Source organism: Haliotis rufescens, unplaced genomic scaffold (genome assembly GCF_023055435.1).
Source record: "Haliotis rufescens isolate VD_foot unplaced genomic scaffold, xgHalRufe1.0.p SCAF_22, whole genome shotgun sequence".
NCBI classification, from domain to species: Eukaryota; Metazoa; Mollusca; class Gastropoda; order Lepetellida; family Haliotidae; genus Haliotis; species Haliotis rufescens.
Window position 1 is genome coordinate 13,372,401 of NW_025963913.1, and position 16,262 is coordinate 13,388,662.

Here is a 16,262-nt window from a genome sequence, read left to right on the forward strand (position 1 = left end):
GCGTAACAAAGACATCGCAGGCTTAGGACTGACGTGCTGCCACGGCGATGCCTCGAAGCCATAGACGACTGAGCACTCGCCGGTCAATTTCCTGTTTGTTCCGACAAATTGTCCTTATTGTACGATCGGTGCTTCGTATGTCGACCCACAATACAACGGGGACGATGTCCGGACTCGGATCTCAAAGTGTCGCGCTGTAATTATGCACGGTCACGCCGTGCGCGCGTGTCATGTGACCTATAAGCGCAGCGGAAGCCCGTGCAGCTCGTGGAGCGCCATTGAACACGAGCTTATGTGATTGTCTCCAGCAAATTAAAGCATTTATGATGGCAGGTTTCTTTGCCTTCTGAATCACTCAGATTATTTGATTGGTCTTGAAGGTTTTCTTAAGTTGTTAGCATTTAGATTACCTTACACCATGGGCCAAGGACGGTGCACGGTCTCCAGGAGTTGTAAGGATTGAAGGTTAAGCGTTGTTGATACAGTGACGAGGTTTTAATCCGTCAACCAGGAATGTGAACACCAAGGGGCAGAACTATCCCCGTTGCTGCACAATGCTCTTGTTAACGAAAGGACAGTGCGGGAGGATGTGATTTGTCTACAATTCCCACCTTCGTTAAATTTGAATATGACGAACCATTAAACAATGCTATTTCAAGAAGTTGCATCAGTAATGTATCATCTCTCTTTTAAAGTTATTCAAGTTGGTATGTTAAAGTATTGCTCTCTCATTCCATTTGTGAGTATTGTTTCACTGAACTTAGGATATTTATTCTTCCTATGATGCTTTTGTCCTTCGTTTTTGAGCCCTGGGCTTAAAATTGGATAAAAAGGTACTCAATTAATATAGGCAAAATCAGACCAGTGCTTAAAAACGCGCAGTCTCGGTAGGTTGTGTTCTTTGAGGTAATCTGGGATTCCGAAATTTTGACGATATAAGAAATCATATTTTTAAAAACAACATGAATTGTTTAGGCATCATCATTCAATTTTCGTTCTGTGTTGGAGATCGATGAGCTAGGATCACATGTATTCCATCATCTGCCACCTTAGTGTTGGACTCCACGGAAGTCAATCTAACACTTGGACAGAAGCACGCCAAATCTCCGGCCCAGCAACAAGTGCAAGACGAGACTAAATAACTAACTCTTTGAAGCCAGTTTTTCAACTATCAATTTACAGAGAAGCGTGGCAGCTGGAACTGTCTGTTTTTAGGAAATTGTATTGAAATGCTGAATCTGTCATTGATTCAAGTGGCTGGTGACATTTATCCGAGGAACGCGCTTCATTTCTTTAACAATATTCAGCACATTAACACTCCGAGCAGCAGATATGCGGTATATATGGATGAAGGGGTTTATACTGAGCATTATCACGTCACGAAGCAATGCGAACCTCGACCAATGATACCAAAGCCAAATGTGTCAGTGACCAATATTATCATGAGCCAAAAGTCTCTGCAACCAATAATTCTACAAGCCAAACGTGTCTGCAACCAATAAAACCACAAGCAAAAAGTGTCTGCGACCAATAAAACCGCAAGCCAAAAGTGTCTGCGACGACCCAAGCTGTACACGTACGCCAATGCGCAGTCGGGAAACCAAACACTTTTACTCTTGTTTCAAATCAGAATTTGGTCTTGAACCCTACACTTATGAAAATAATATAAACTTGTTACCATTAGTGAGTGAGTGAGATGGGTTTAACGCCGCTTTTAATATATAGTTATATCACGGCGTGTCAGCTTAATGTGGGAGGAAAGCCCGAAGTGATGCAGGTCTCTGACATTTACCACTTCGGTGAAACCCACGAGCACGGGTATGGTGCTGACAAACCTTAAAACATAATCGGGGCGAACCTGGGATTCGAACCCACAATCATAGGTTTCTGGCGTGCCCAAGGGAAGCAACTCTGCACAGCTAATCGCGGCGCCTTAGACGACTGGACCACCCGTGCCCCCTTGTTACCAATAACTAAGTCTAGAACCAGCATTCACTCTCTACCTGAGAGAAGGGGCGATGGCTAGATTTACCCTGTTGGAAGGATCTGTCCACTTTGTAATACTACTGTCGGTGACGAGTTTCACTACTTATTTGAGTGTACACATTTTGAAACTGATCGTCAGTGCTATCTTAAAAAGTACTATTATGTCAAACCTAATTAACATAAACTTCAACAACTTGTGCGCCTAAAGTCTCAGTGTTAAGAAACCTCATCAGATTTGTCTCCTGTATACTTAAAAAAACATTTAGTGTGTACTCTCAAACTCATGCGAGCGTCCTCTGTTAACTAAATGACTTTCTTGCATTAATGTCCATGCACAACTGTGAGTGGTTATTTATGGAATAAAGCCATGTTTATGGGAGTGCTGCTTCTACTTCTAGTTTAGAATCAGAGGCGACTATGCTTGTGGTAAGAGACGACAACAGGATGATCAGGCTCGCTGACTTGGTTGATGAATGTCATCGATTCCAAATTGCATGGATCGATGCTCATGATATCAACCACTGGATTGTCTAATCCAGACTCGATTATTTACAGACCGCCGTCATATAGCTGGAATAGTACTGAGTGTGGCGTTAAACAAACTAACAAACAAAGAAACTTGTTAATAGTCATTCTCAACTGCATGTGTGATAATACCACGCCAATGTGAAGTTGAGACTGCGTCGTCCTTTCCGCTGTGTTCTGTATTTCTCGATTCCCAGGTAGATGAGGCTCCTTTTGACTGCGTGCAGTCCCTGTTTCCAAAAAAGTTTATGAAAACCATTGATGTGTTGTAGTACCATTCACTGATAGTTCCTAATGCATTACTGAAAGCCTGGACTCAGTGACACAGCATCTGTCTGGCGGGGCTTGACCACTGTGACTGAACGTTGATCTGACGGCATTGTCAAGCAACGTTCACCCAATCACTCCTCGCGGGGATATCTGGACAAAATAGGTTAATAGTTCTTCATACTTGTCTAAAGAGGCGACGGAAATAGCTATCGGGTGTCCACAATGACTGCGATTGACATGTCTAAATGATACAAATTAAATAGGTTAAGCTTCGAAAACTGTCTATTATTAATAATGCATCTAGCCCTATATACTCCACTAAACATTCAAGTCTACCTTAATGTGTATAATCTTGTCACAAACATACTAATGTTTAGAATCATTATAAACTCAATAACGTCAGACACCATTGCAATCTTTATATATTTAGTGCTATCGATAATCGTTTTTAGAGGCAATATTTTCAGCAGGCGTTATACCGTCGTCCAGGCGTGTGATTTAAACCAATTATGATACGGTTAGAAATATATTGCGTGGTCCCCGGTGTCTGTTGTCGGTCCCAGCTTGCCATTTATCTCCACAACATCGCCATTCCCCAGCCAGATTGTAATTAAGCTGGCTAATAGCTTCTCTCTAACACTAAATGACGCGTAAAACAAATAATGGTTCTCAAATAACTTTCCACTATTGGCATTCAGATTTCTAAATCCAAATATTCGTTGTTCCCATGGGGATGGTAGATCTCATTTTTAAAATAATCAAAATCTCTACATTACTATTAGGTCATCGAATCTCCTCAGTGTGAACTTCAAATTTGTCCTGTTGCAATTTAACTGCAGTCACTCAAGATGGAGAGTGTGTCAAATACAGCCACTGTCCGGTGAATACAGTGTGTGTCTTATAGCAGCATGCAGCCACTGTCCGGTGAATACAGTGTGTGTCTTAGAGCAGCATGCAGCCACTGTCCGGTGAATTCAGTGTGTCTTATAGCAACATGCAGCCACTGTCCGGTGAATACAGTGTGTGTCTTAAAGCAACATGCAGCCACTGTCCGGTGAATACAGTGTGTGTCTTAAAGCAGCATGCAGCCACTGCCCGGAGAATACAGTGTGTGTCTAATAACAGCATGCAGCCACTGTCCGGTGTATACAGTGTGTGTCTTATAGCAGCATGCAGCCACTGTCCGGTGAATACAGTGTGTGTTTTAAAGCAACATGCAGCCACTGCCCGGTGAACACAGTGTGTGTCTTATAACAGCATGCAGCCACTGTCCGGTGTATACAGTGTGTGTCTTACAGCAACATGCAGCCACTGTCCGGTGTATACAGTGTGTGTCTTATAGCAACATGCAGCCACTGTCCGGTGAATACAGTGTGTGTCTTAGAGCAGCATGCAGCCACTGTCCGGTGAATTCAGTGTGTCTTATAGCAACATGCAGCCACTGTCCGGTGAATACAGTGTGTGTCTAAAAACAGCATGCAGCCACTGTCCGGTGTATACAGTGTGTGTCTTAAAGCAGCATGCAGCCACTGCCCGGTGAATACAGTGTGTGTCTTATAACAGCATGCAGCCACTGTCCGGTGTATACAGTGTGTGTTTTAAAGCAGCATGCAGCCACTGCCCGGTGAATACAGTGTGTGTCTTATAACAGCATGCAGCCACTGTCCGGTGTATACAGTGTGTGTCTTACAGCAACATGCAGCCACTGTCCGGTGTATACAGTGTGTGTCTTATAACAGCATGCAGCCACTGTCCGGTGTATACAGTGTGTGTCTTACAGCAACATGCAGCCACTGTCCGGTGTATACAGTGTGTGTCTTATAGCAACATGCAGCCACTGTCCGGTGAATACAGTGTATGTCTTACAGCAACATGCAGCCACTGTTCGGTGAATACAGTGTCTGTCTTACAGCAACATGCAGCGACTGTCCGGTGAATACAGTGTGTGTCTTATAGCAGCATGCAGCCACTGGCCGGTGAATACAGTGTGTGTCTTACAGCAACATGCAGCCACTGTCCGGTGTATACAGTGTGTGTCTTACAGCAACATGCAGCCACTGTCCGGTGAATACTGTGTCTGTCTTACAGCAACATGCAGCCACTGTCCGGTGAATACAGTGTGTCTTATAGCAACATGCAGTCATCGTCCGGTGAATACAGTGTGTGTCTTAAAGCAACATGCAGCCACTGTCCGGTGAATACAGTGTGTGTCTTAAAGCAGCGTGCAGCCACTGTCCGGTGAATACAGTGTGTGTCTTATAGCAGCATGCAGCAACTGTCCGGTGAATACAGTGTGTGTCTTATAGCAGCATGCAGCCACTGTCTGGTGAATACAGTGTGTGTCTTATAGCAGCATGCAGCCACTGTCTGGTGAATACAGTGTGTGTCTTATAGCAGCATGCAGCAACTGTCCGGTGAATACAGTGTGTGTCTTAAAGCAGCATGCAGCCACTGTCCGGTGAATACAGTGTGTGTCTTATAGCAACATGCAGCCACTGTCCGGTGTATACAGTGTATGTCTTACAGCAACATGCAGCCACTGTCCGGTGAATACAGTGTGTCCTACAGCAACATGCAGCCACTGTCCGGTGTATACAGTGTGTGTCTTACAGCAACATGCAGCCACTGTCCGGTGAATACAGTGTCTGTCTTATAGCAACATGCAGCCACTGTCCGGTGAATACAGTGTCTGTCTTACAGCAACATGCAGCCGATGTCCGGTGAATGCAGTGTCTGCCTTAAAGCAACATTCAGCCACTGTCCGGTGAATACAGTGTGTGTCCTATAGGAGCATGCAGCCACTGTCCGGTGAATACAGTGTGTGTCTTAAAGCAGCAAACAGCCACTGCCCGGAGAATACAGTGTGTGTCTAATAACAGTATGCAGCCACTGTCCGGTGTATACAGTGTGTGTCTTACAGCAGCATGCAGCCACTCTCCGGTGAATACAGTGTCTGTCTTACAGCAACATGCAGCCACTATCCGGTGAATACAGTCTGTGTCTTACAGCAACATGCAGCCACTATCCGGTGAATACAGTGTGTGTCTTACAGGAACATGCAGCCACTGTCCGGTGAATACAGTGTCTGTCTTACAGCAAGATGCAGCCACTATCCGGTGAATACAGTGTGTGTCTTACAGCAACATGCAGCCACTGTCCGGTGAATACAGTGTCTGTCTTACAGCAACATGCAGCCACTGTCCGGTGAATACAGTGTGTCTTATAGCAACATGCAGTCATCGTCCGGTGAATACAGTGTGTGTCTTAAAGCAACATGCAGCCACTGTCCGGTGAATACAGTGTGTGTCTTAAAGCAGCATGCAGCCACTGTCCGGTGAATACAGTGTGTGTCTTATAGCAGCATGCAGCCACTGTCCGGGGAATACAGTGTGTGTCTTATAGCAGCATGCAGCCACTGTCCGGTGAATACAGTGTGTGTCTTATAGCAGCATGTAGCCACTGTCCGGTGAATACCGTATCTGTCTTACAGCAACATGCAGCCACTGTCCGGTGAATACAGTGTCCGTCTTACAGCAACATGCAGCCACTGTCCGGTGAATACAGTGTCTGTCTTACAGCAACATGCAGCCACTGTCCGGTGTATACATTGCTATGGCGTAGAAGTCAAGTGGCCACTAGGAGTGTAACAATGGCAGCATCAACACCAATACAAGGGCTTCCAACTCTTGCATGCTGCTGTACTTGTCAAAGCGTAACAAAAATCAACAACATTGAGTGCATCCAGTATTCTATGTATAGACATATATGGACCGCTTAATATTTGTTTACTATGATAATGTGATTGGTCACTTCAAGACGCAGTTCCTGACTCGAGAAAGGGGGGTAACTACTAAATGCCACTGTTCCGTATGTTTCACACTTTTTCTTGCAGAATATGTTCAGATCCATATTTAAATATTAACATGTTTAGGCCTCTAGTATGGGATGTCGTGGGAATGACGTCTCAGTCCCTTTCATGTAATTTGATCCTGTCCGTGCTTAGATAGATTCTGTTTAGGATTAACAAATCCTCAAACCTTTAGAGCTAAACAAGTCTATCATAGGTAAACCTAAACACGGATTCTCCAGTGCAGTGTTCAGATAAATACGGTTACTTAGCTACTTAGCTTACAAAGTCAAATTTAAATATAAATTCTCCTGACATAAGAGTTTCGCTGGATTTTGGTTCGATCCAAACTAATATCAAACACTTGTCCCAACATGATTGCCTTTAATCTTCTTTTTTTTAAATGTACATATCTCACATCGATGAAACAACACGTTTTACGTTGAAATGATTGAAAAAAATTGTTTTGCCGTCGCGACTGCACGCAGCTCGGCAAGCTGCTACAGTCCTTCTGGTGGGTCAGGCCCACGTCAAGATTGTGTTGGAATGTCAGAAGGAGTGAGTGAGTCAGTGAGTTGGGTTTTTACGCCGCATTGAACATTATTCTATTTCTATTGCGGCGTGTCAGCTAAATGTGGGAGGAAAGCCCAAAGTGATGCAGGTCTCAGACGTTTACCACTTTGGTGAAACCAACGAGCACGGGTATGGTGCTGTGAAACCAAGAAACATCATCGGGGCGAACCGGGATTCGAACCAACAATCATAGGTTTCTGGCAAGGGACGCTACTCTGCACAGCGAATTGCGGCGCCTTAGACGACTGGGCTACCCTGCCCCTCATAACTAGGAATTAACATACAAAGCAAATTTATGAAAAGGCCATGATTGCGAATGGTTATCGCCGGATTGGTCTTAGTCGATGCACACGAAATTGTGAGATTCAATTGTCAGGTCTGCCGACTCATCTGTCTGGAAATCACACATGATGGACAACATATAAACAGCTGAAATCACACATGATGGACAACATATAAACAGCTGATATCACACATGATGGACAACATATAAACAGCTGATATCACACATGATGGACAACATATAAACAGCTGATATCACACATGATGGACAACATATAAACAGCTGATATCACAACCTCGTCTGCTTTGGTAAGTTACCCCAGAGATCATTTATCGGTATATGGTCTCTGGTTACCGTCAGCTTACTTTTACAAATATTTTAGATTTTCAAGGGAAAACTACCTGTGTTCGACCATATTGTCCGTCAGACAATAGTTTCAGTTAACTAACCCCCATTATAGGGTATCTATTCTTGTTTACGTTTGTAGTCAAACTCGTGATGAGTGAATGAATCGAAAGTAGTGCCAGAAAGGTCAAAGTTCGCATATCAGCCAACTGAATTCGATATCAGTTTGTGATGGTACCTGTTTACGAACTATCACATGCGATATAATACCTACATCTTCCCGAGACAAAGGCGTTAACTGACTATATAAGATGTCTACGCGATACATTGCAAAGAGCAATGAAGAACGAAGCGTGGTTTATTTCGCGATAAATCATTGTTCTATCATGACGTCGTTTCTGGGGATTCGAACATGCTCTGTGCCTTGAGTTTTCCATCATTGACTGACAACTGGTGAAACCCATCATGTGAAAATTCTCATCTCTGGGCATGCCGTAAATATACTTCCTCACCACAGTAAATTTTGATCAGATTATTTTCCTTCTTACCCTAAACTTGCTCATATTCTGGCTATACAGAAACAACTCTTACCTCTTCTGGTACGTTCCATCTTCCCGAGGCAGGGATTCTGGAGTTATATCTTGGCTGTACTAACGAGTCTATTTATTTTCCATTCAAAATCGCCAACCGAACTAGACATCCGGTTCGTAAACAACATGGATTTCAACTTGCAGATTTCGGTCGACTGCAAGATTTGCAAAGCAGGTGTACCATCAACTGGGCGTCGACAGTTACTTTCCCAATCTTTCATGTTTTTAATCAAGGTGTTCGAGGTGCTAAATTTCATGCACCCGTCTTATTACAATATAGATCTTGATTATCGATCAGATCGCCTTGACTGTGCGCCGCCAGTTTGTTTGACGCAATGCAAGTGATACGAGAGGTGGAATCTGATTGGTCAGTAGGAGGGACATGGAAGAGACTTAACTTGTAATAGCCACTGGTGGAGCTACGATCGAGGCAGGAAATTCCAGCCTAGTTCGGCAAGGGAGGAAACTGGACTTTTATCGGCAAGGGGGGGAAACTGGACTTTTATAGTCAGTTAACGCCCTTGCCTCAGGAAGATGTAATATCTATTCTCGTATTCCAGGATGGGTGTCCGCCAACATGAGGTCTCCCGGAGACTTTTATGAGGACTGCCTGTCCCCCCACTGCCCCGTACAACATCCCTTAATTTGACGAAAGCAGCGACTAAATCCGCCGGCAGCTGGACAACCACTGTTACAAACAGAAACGTGGACTGAACAGTGAATTGCTTCAATTGATTAGTCGTTCTTTACCCGAGCTAGGATTTAGCGTCGGATACGACTGAGTCACAAATCAATCACTGAGTCATGGCAGCTTCACTCAACCAACAAAACCTACACAGCCCTGCTCGATATGTTCCTGCATTGCCAGGTTCATCAAGTCACCGCTAAACTCCTAAGTCGGATTGTGGAATAAATGGTGAAGGGTGAAAAAAATCTTCATGAGCTGCTAAATTGCTTTCTGCGCATGTCAGAACCCCGCCGAGGCATGATGGAAGCAGCGATTGATGGACTCTGTAGTGTTATGGTTATGATACACAATCCCAATATAATGTTACCATACGCCTGATTTCATTCAAGAATCAATAACATATCGCACAATTATTCGCCCCAGTCGGATATTGCAATTATCCGATATTTTCTTGGAACGCCCATGCCCCAAAGGCTTGTCATAGTAATAAGTTAAGCATTTCTCTGTCAATAGGGACAATTTTATTTGTTAAAACGAATCATGTATTAATATGTGTTACTGGTGGACTTGGTAGTGAGATTATTACAGTGGTGTGCACTGAAGGATATTGTTCTTTCATTATTCGAACTAATTAAAACGAAATTGTCAAACAACCAGCTTGTTTGTTTTCATATTTGAAAAAAAAGGTGTACCGTTGAAAGATGATTTGTCATTTCAATGTTTTAATATTGCAAACAAAGACGGTTTCATAAAAAAAATAGAAAATTACAAAAGAACAATGGTATTTTGGAGGGGTCAACAAACAACAATTTGAACACAATGCCATTTAACTGGTGAAATGTAACACATTTATTTATTTATTTATTTATTTATTTATTTATTTATTTATTTATTTATTTATTTATTTATTTATTTATTTATTTATTTATTTATTTATTTATTTATTTATTTATTTATTTATTTATTTATTTATTTATTTATTTATTTATTTATTGGGGGTAACAGTGATGAGTTCGCTCATGGATAGAAAGGAGTATAGCATGTGCATTCTATAAAACTTTGACAACCGTTTTGATGCATGTATGATGTTAGCCAGTTGGACTCTCGTAAGAGATTATGTGTAGTAAATGTCTGTGTTACCATTTGACCTAAGACGATGCAATAACAAGACAACCGAACACAGACCAAATGTCTTCCTTCTAGAGATCGTGTTCACTGGAATCGTCAACCCACGAGGTTCGATAGCAAGGTCATGTCACTGCTGAATTTGAATCGCTTCTATTTCTAACCCCTATTCACTCAATATCACCAGCACCCTGTGTATGGCGGCCTTTTTCAACGTAAGCGTTTTCCCTGTGGAATCCACAGATTGTTCACAACAAGCCAGCGTGACGTCAATACCGTCTCAGTGATAACGGGATCACCGTTGCGTCAATGGTTGTTGTGGAAGTTTTGAAATGTATATAAAATAAACGACAAGAAAGTTAGTAGTTAATGTAGCAGACGACCCCGACTTGTTTTGTTTGTGGTAGAAGTTTGTTTGTTTTTTTAACGTCGCACTCAGCAATATTCCAGCCATATGACGGCGGTCTGTTAATAATCGTGTCTGGAGTAGACAATCCAGTGGTTAATATCATGAGCATCGATCCGCGCAATTGAAATCGATGACATTCATCAACCAAGACAGCGAGCCTGACCACACGATCCCGTTAGTCGCCTTTTACGACAAGCATAGTCGCCTTTTTCGGCAAGCATGGGTTGCTGAAGACCTATTCTACCCCAGATCTTCACGGGTCTGTAGAAGAAGTAGAAGTAGTAGTAGCAGCAACAACAGTAGTAGTAGGTGTGGATGGTGTAGTACTTGTTGTAGTAGTAGGTGTGGTAGATTATTGCACTTATATAGCGATGCGCATGCATGTGTGTGTGTGTGTGTGTGTGTGTGTGTGTGTGTGTGTGTGTGTACTAGTCCGGACTAATACTGATGTTACAGTGCTAGCCCACTGAGATATCACGCCACAGTTTAACATGAATACCCCTCTCAGACACAGTATACTGACTCCGAACCGACCAGTCCTTGTTTTAGCCCCTTAGCGCCGAGAGCCAGGCAGGGTAACAACACATATCTTTTAACGTCTTTTGATTTGATGCGGCCGGGAATGAAAACTCCGGACCTTGCGCTATCCGAGAGGACACTCTATCACTAGACCACGGAGGCGATCAGTAGTAGTAGTAGTAGTAGTAGTTGTTGTTGCTACTTAATAGCGACAGCAGCTTTCAGATTTAAATGACATAGTGTTTGCATTTCTTCAACAGAATCAGGAGATATACCCGACGTTGACAGTAGTTATTCAGTATTCAGACTTCAGTATTGCATCATGAACATTCAGGGGAGTTAGAACTGAACGTGGGGGTAATTCTGGAAAGATAAAACGTGAACGCCATACAACATCTAGTCTCGGGTAACTGCCGAAACAGTCTTTCGTCCATTTGTCAAGAAACTCCTCGCGCTTGTGGCTGGTCGCGGTTAAGGGCGTTTACAAAATCCAACATGTTTTTATTGAAGGTGAAATGGTTTGTTTCTTTATAAAAAAAACTCCAATTTGGGCCAGAAAGGTTCCCTTTAAAAACCAATTTTTGATTTCTTGATTTGCAAAATAACACAAACATTAACTACATTTGTCATCACACGTATGCAACTAACTTCTAGTGTTAAATAATGTTTTCTTATGTAGTTTTCAAAATATAATATCATTAGAACTAAATAATCCAATTTGAAGACATGTTTATTAAATAAATATAAACAGATACACAGTGGTGTGATGCTTTATTTGGCATTTGTCCAAACAATACGTCATGAAAGGGGGCTGACCTCCACCTCACTTAACCAGAAAACACTAATGATAGCTTATCAAAAGATGTACTGAGTGAGTGAGTATGGTTTTACGCCGCATATAACAATATTCCAGCAATATCACGACAGGGGACACCAGAAATGGGCTTCACACATTTTACCCATGTGGGTAATCGAACCCGGGTCTTCGGTGTGAAGAGCGAACACTTTAACCACTGGGCTAGCCCACCCCTATCAAAAGAGGTAAACATGAATATCTCTCTACCAGCAGCTAATGTACACACTACTTTTATTTTTGAAGATTTCTCAGATTGAGCTTGTAAACAAACAAAACGTGTTTGCAGTGACAACTTAACACATGGTATAGACGTGAATTCCATTTGTATTATTACAGATACGGATGGTTACCAGAAATTGTGCGTCTTGGCAACATCATAACATGCAAGCATTTTTTCCGAATACAATGATATCGCAGATGGAACTGGTGAACAAAACTGTTTACAGGGATGACCTATCACTAGAGTTTCACATTAATTGTGTATTCAATAGTGTCACAGGAGAGACGGTAACGTGTGGGTTTACATGTACTTAAATACAACTGATAATGACAATGCTGATGATTCTGGTGATGGTGATGAAGTTGCTGATATTGATGTTGTTCATGACGATGATGATGATGATGATGAGGAGGAGGAGGAGGAGGAGGATGGTAATGGTGGTGGGGGAGGTGATGATGATGATGATGATGATGATGATGATGATGAGAAAATCGAGATTAACTATATCTGATTCATAAAGAGATATTTTCAGTAACCCATTCGTAAAGTTTTCACCGCTATTTTGTCTTTTACGCCGAGTGGAATCGGTTCCGGCAGATAATAATCCGGCCGAGACTGGTTGTTCTCTGGTGTTTACATTGTATATTTCTGAAAGAATTAGATTTAGATAAAGATGATGTTGGTAGAGGACTTGACACTGAAACTGTAGGAGATGATCACAGGATACCGGGAGAGTAATTATTTTGGTTTTAAATTAATTGAAATTGAAACATGTGTATATGCAGATGTAGAATTCGAAAAGAAAATTGATAGGTAAAACAACATAGATTATACCATGGAATCGCCACATTATTGTATCTCATACCTTCGTTATCAGAGTGAGTGAGGTAAGTTTAACGTCACATCAGCAATATTTCAGCCATATCGTGACGAGTCGTTATTAGATGTGCTTTGACCAGTTTCTGTTATTTTCACTTTGAATACCACCAGATATCCCAAGTAGAAGTAAGTCCATATCATCCCACAAATACAAAGAATGTCACATGCCAATAATATTTAAACGAACATCTCACCCCATGTAATCTTTAAAGGCTGGGAACGGGCTGATATTAAGGGATAGACGAACCTAACAACGATCCGTTTTGTTTCGCAAGTCTCACAAGATTTAGGTATCGTCTTAGAACGAAAATTATTCATTGTCTTGTAATGTATGATCAAAAGAACCCACCAATGTTGTAATTTTCAGACGGAAGAAATCTGGACTTCCACAACAATAAGAGTCTTGCCTGAGATTTGTATACAAGAGTCCAGCAAGCCACGGGCTGGCAGCCATACGAATCTTGTGAGACAACGGCGGGCATATGTAAGTGAGACATCGATATGGCCACTGTAATAATTAAACGTCAACGCCAGAGAATAATCAGTCTCCGAAACATAATCCATTGGGCGTAAAAGGCAAAATAGCGGTGAAAGTAATATGAATGGATCACTGAAAATCAGTGATGACAGCAGGTAGTCGCCAAGGGTTAGCATGTCCAGTCTTCCCGGTAGATTCAGATGTAGATGTAGATTTACTAGATTTTTCTGCAACTTTTTTTAATTTTTAAAAAGAGTTCTTTTTTTCAAAATAACGAACTGTTCAAGGCAAATGTGATTTACATGAAACATGATTCTTTGGTAGGACCACCTGAATGGTGTATTTCATCACGTGAAGTAACCAGGGGCCCACAAAGCGACTGTCGCCATCTGTAGGAGACAATAAAGTGATGCCAGGATGTTCTAGCGGAAGTGAGGCGGATGGAGATGACAATTTAATAATTAATGATTTATTCTCTAAGGATTATCTAATGTTTTAGATCTAGCATTATTCAAGGGTACTAGCCATACAGATTATTGGTGAAACTCCACACTGCGCGAGGGTGCCAGGACTGCCTTTTGTCATGTGCTTATGATCTAATAAATTAGCTTGAGCAGTGTAGAGGGAAGTATTGAGAAATATGTTCTGATTGATAATGAGTGGGCTATGATTTGATCAGCGAGGCGAAATAAAACATCCTACCATCAATCTCGGCATCCCTCACTTTATGACAGCTGCCACTAAGAGAATGCATTGACCAAGATGATCTGTATGCTTCAAAACGATACTTTGAGGGTATTTGTATTTGATGACTTGGAACGTGCAGCTCTGGATCTCCAATTACATTTTTCTGAAATATTAGCATGTGACCGTGCAGAGCAATGGTAATTACGGGGTATTTTCTGGGCTTCATTTGGGGCTGAATCTATAGGCCCCCAGCAGTTGCAATCAAGTCGACTTTGTGATATGGCCTTATGGGTATTTGTGTCATGGGGAACCATATTGCGTCATGTATTTCTATGTTATCTATTATCCGATTTCTGATGAATACTTGAATATTAGGTTCATTCAGAGAAACAGATTTGTTTGTGGGCTGTGTGGGTAAAGCCATCTTGTACTTATCGACCATTAGATTATCAATCTCAATGTGGAGCATTGTGGATAGAGTTTAGGATACCCGATGTTCAATTATCGCGTTTATTGAATCCACCGCTTTAAGTGCAAATGTATTAATTCTTGCGTGAACAGCTGACATTTCACCGAACATCTAGCCACAGAGTTTGTCAGATTCTCTTCGCTACCGTTGACGTGCACGTGCACGGGGCAGACGACAGGGGCAGTTCTCGCGAGATCACGTGCAGCTTGGCTGGAGCACACGACTTTCTGAACGGAACATTGACAAGTCCACAAGCCATCTCGTCGCTAAACAATGGTCAGATCGGTCCTTTGTGTAAACGTTACCACAACGATTCTCCATGGATCAAATTAGCGGCAGCAGAGACGACAGTCCATCTACATCTACGGGCGTCTTGAATTTGGATGAACAAGGCAGTGGCACTTTATTCTGAAATAATGACCTTTGTACGACTGATCATTAGCTCAATAATGAGAAAACAAACTTCGCAAAAATCAAGTTACAACTTGTTTGACCAGTGCAGAAGACACAAAGAACGTTATAGTTATAAAGTTTGACAAAAAGGATGTTTATGAACCCAGTGATGGGTGCCTCATGTCGGTGGTGGAGTAGCCCACTGGTCTATTCGTCGCTGCAACTCACAACACATGTTCATGTATGTTTAAATGCCAGAATCCGCTGTTTCTGGTTTCGAACCCAAGAATATCCCCGATTAAAGTCTCCGAAAGCGCAGCACTATACCCGTGCTCGTGGGTGTCATCAAAGGAGAAAAAAACCAAAAAAACAACTAATTCTGATACTGTGGTAGATCCAATTGCAAGTAAGATTCACAGAATTTCTGCTAACGGTTCTTCACGGGGGACCGGATACTGTGATGATTGTTTATAATCAAATCTTTGAGCGGATATACATTTTTAATTATGAAAATCCTTACGATTGTTTAAGACATTTGTATTCTGACAACCAAATAACGGCGTCCTCTCTACAGAACAAGGTCAGATTGATCTGTGAGCTCCCTCGCCATTGCACTGTTGCATTGTGGAGTGTTTTCGGCGTGACGACAAGCTCCTCACATTGGCCCAGGACGGTGTAAATCTCTCCACTGCACCCACACACACTTTCCGTGCCGTGCTGACATTTCCAACTTCCAGTGTCTTCTCGGGACAAAGACCGTGTTTGTCTGAGCGGGAGAATATAAAAGATCAAATACAAAAGACTATCAGGAATTAAAACGGAAATAAAACAACAGCACAGTGACATCACAGAGAAAGATTAACCAGGCGCAACTTCAAAGGGATTTGCGAGAGGAAATGAAATTGAATCTTACCATTGTACGTTTCGGTAGGGTGAGTCAGGGGCGATATTAAAATCTTGCAACAAGATCACCCTTTCACGCTGCATCGATGTATTTCAATTAAACACTTGTTGGATAATACCACATTTGCTCTATATGTTCACAGCATCGTTCAATAATGTATGCGTAGGCATAGAATAATATTTCCCTTTTTTCATTTTGTAACAGCAGTCTATATAT

General features: G+C 42.1%; 1 long non-coding RNA gene across 1 annotated transcript; it reads right to left on the reverse strand.

Annotated features, from left to right (window-relative positions):
* Positions 1-11,914: 11,914 nt before the first annotated feature.
* Positions 11,915-16,185, reverse strand: LOC124140103. Its single transcript, XR_006861872.2, has 2 exons — positions 16,056-16,185; positions 11,915-15,908 (listed from the first exon to the last, which is right to left on the reverse strand). It is a non-coding gene; the product is annotated as an uncharacterized LOC124140103 (long non-coding RNA).
* Positions 16,186-16,262: the final 77 nt, after the last annotated feature.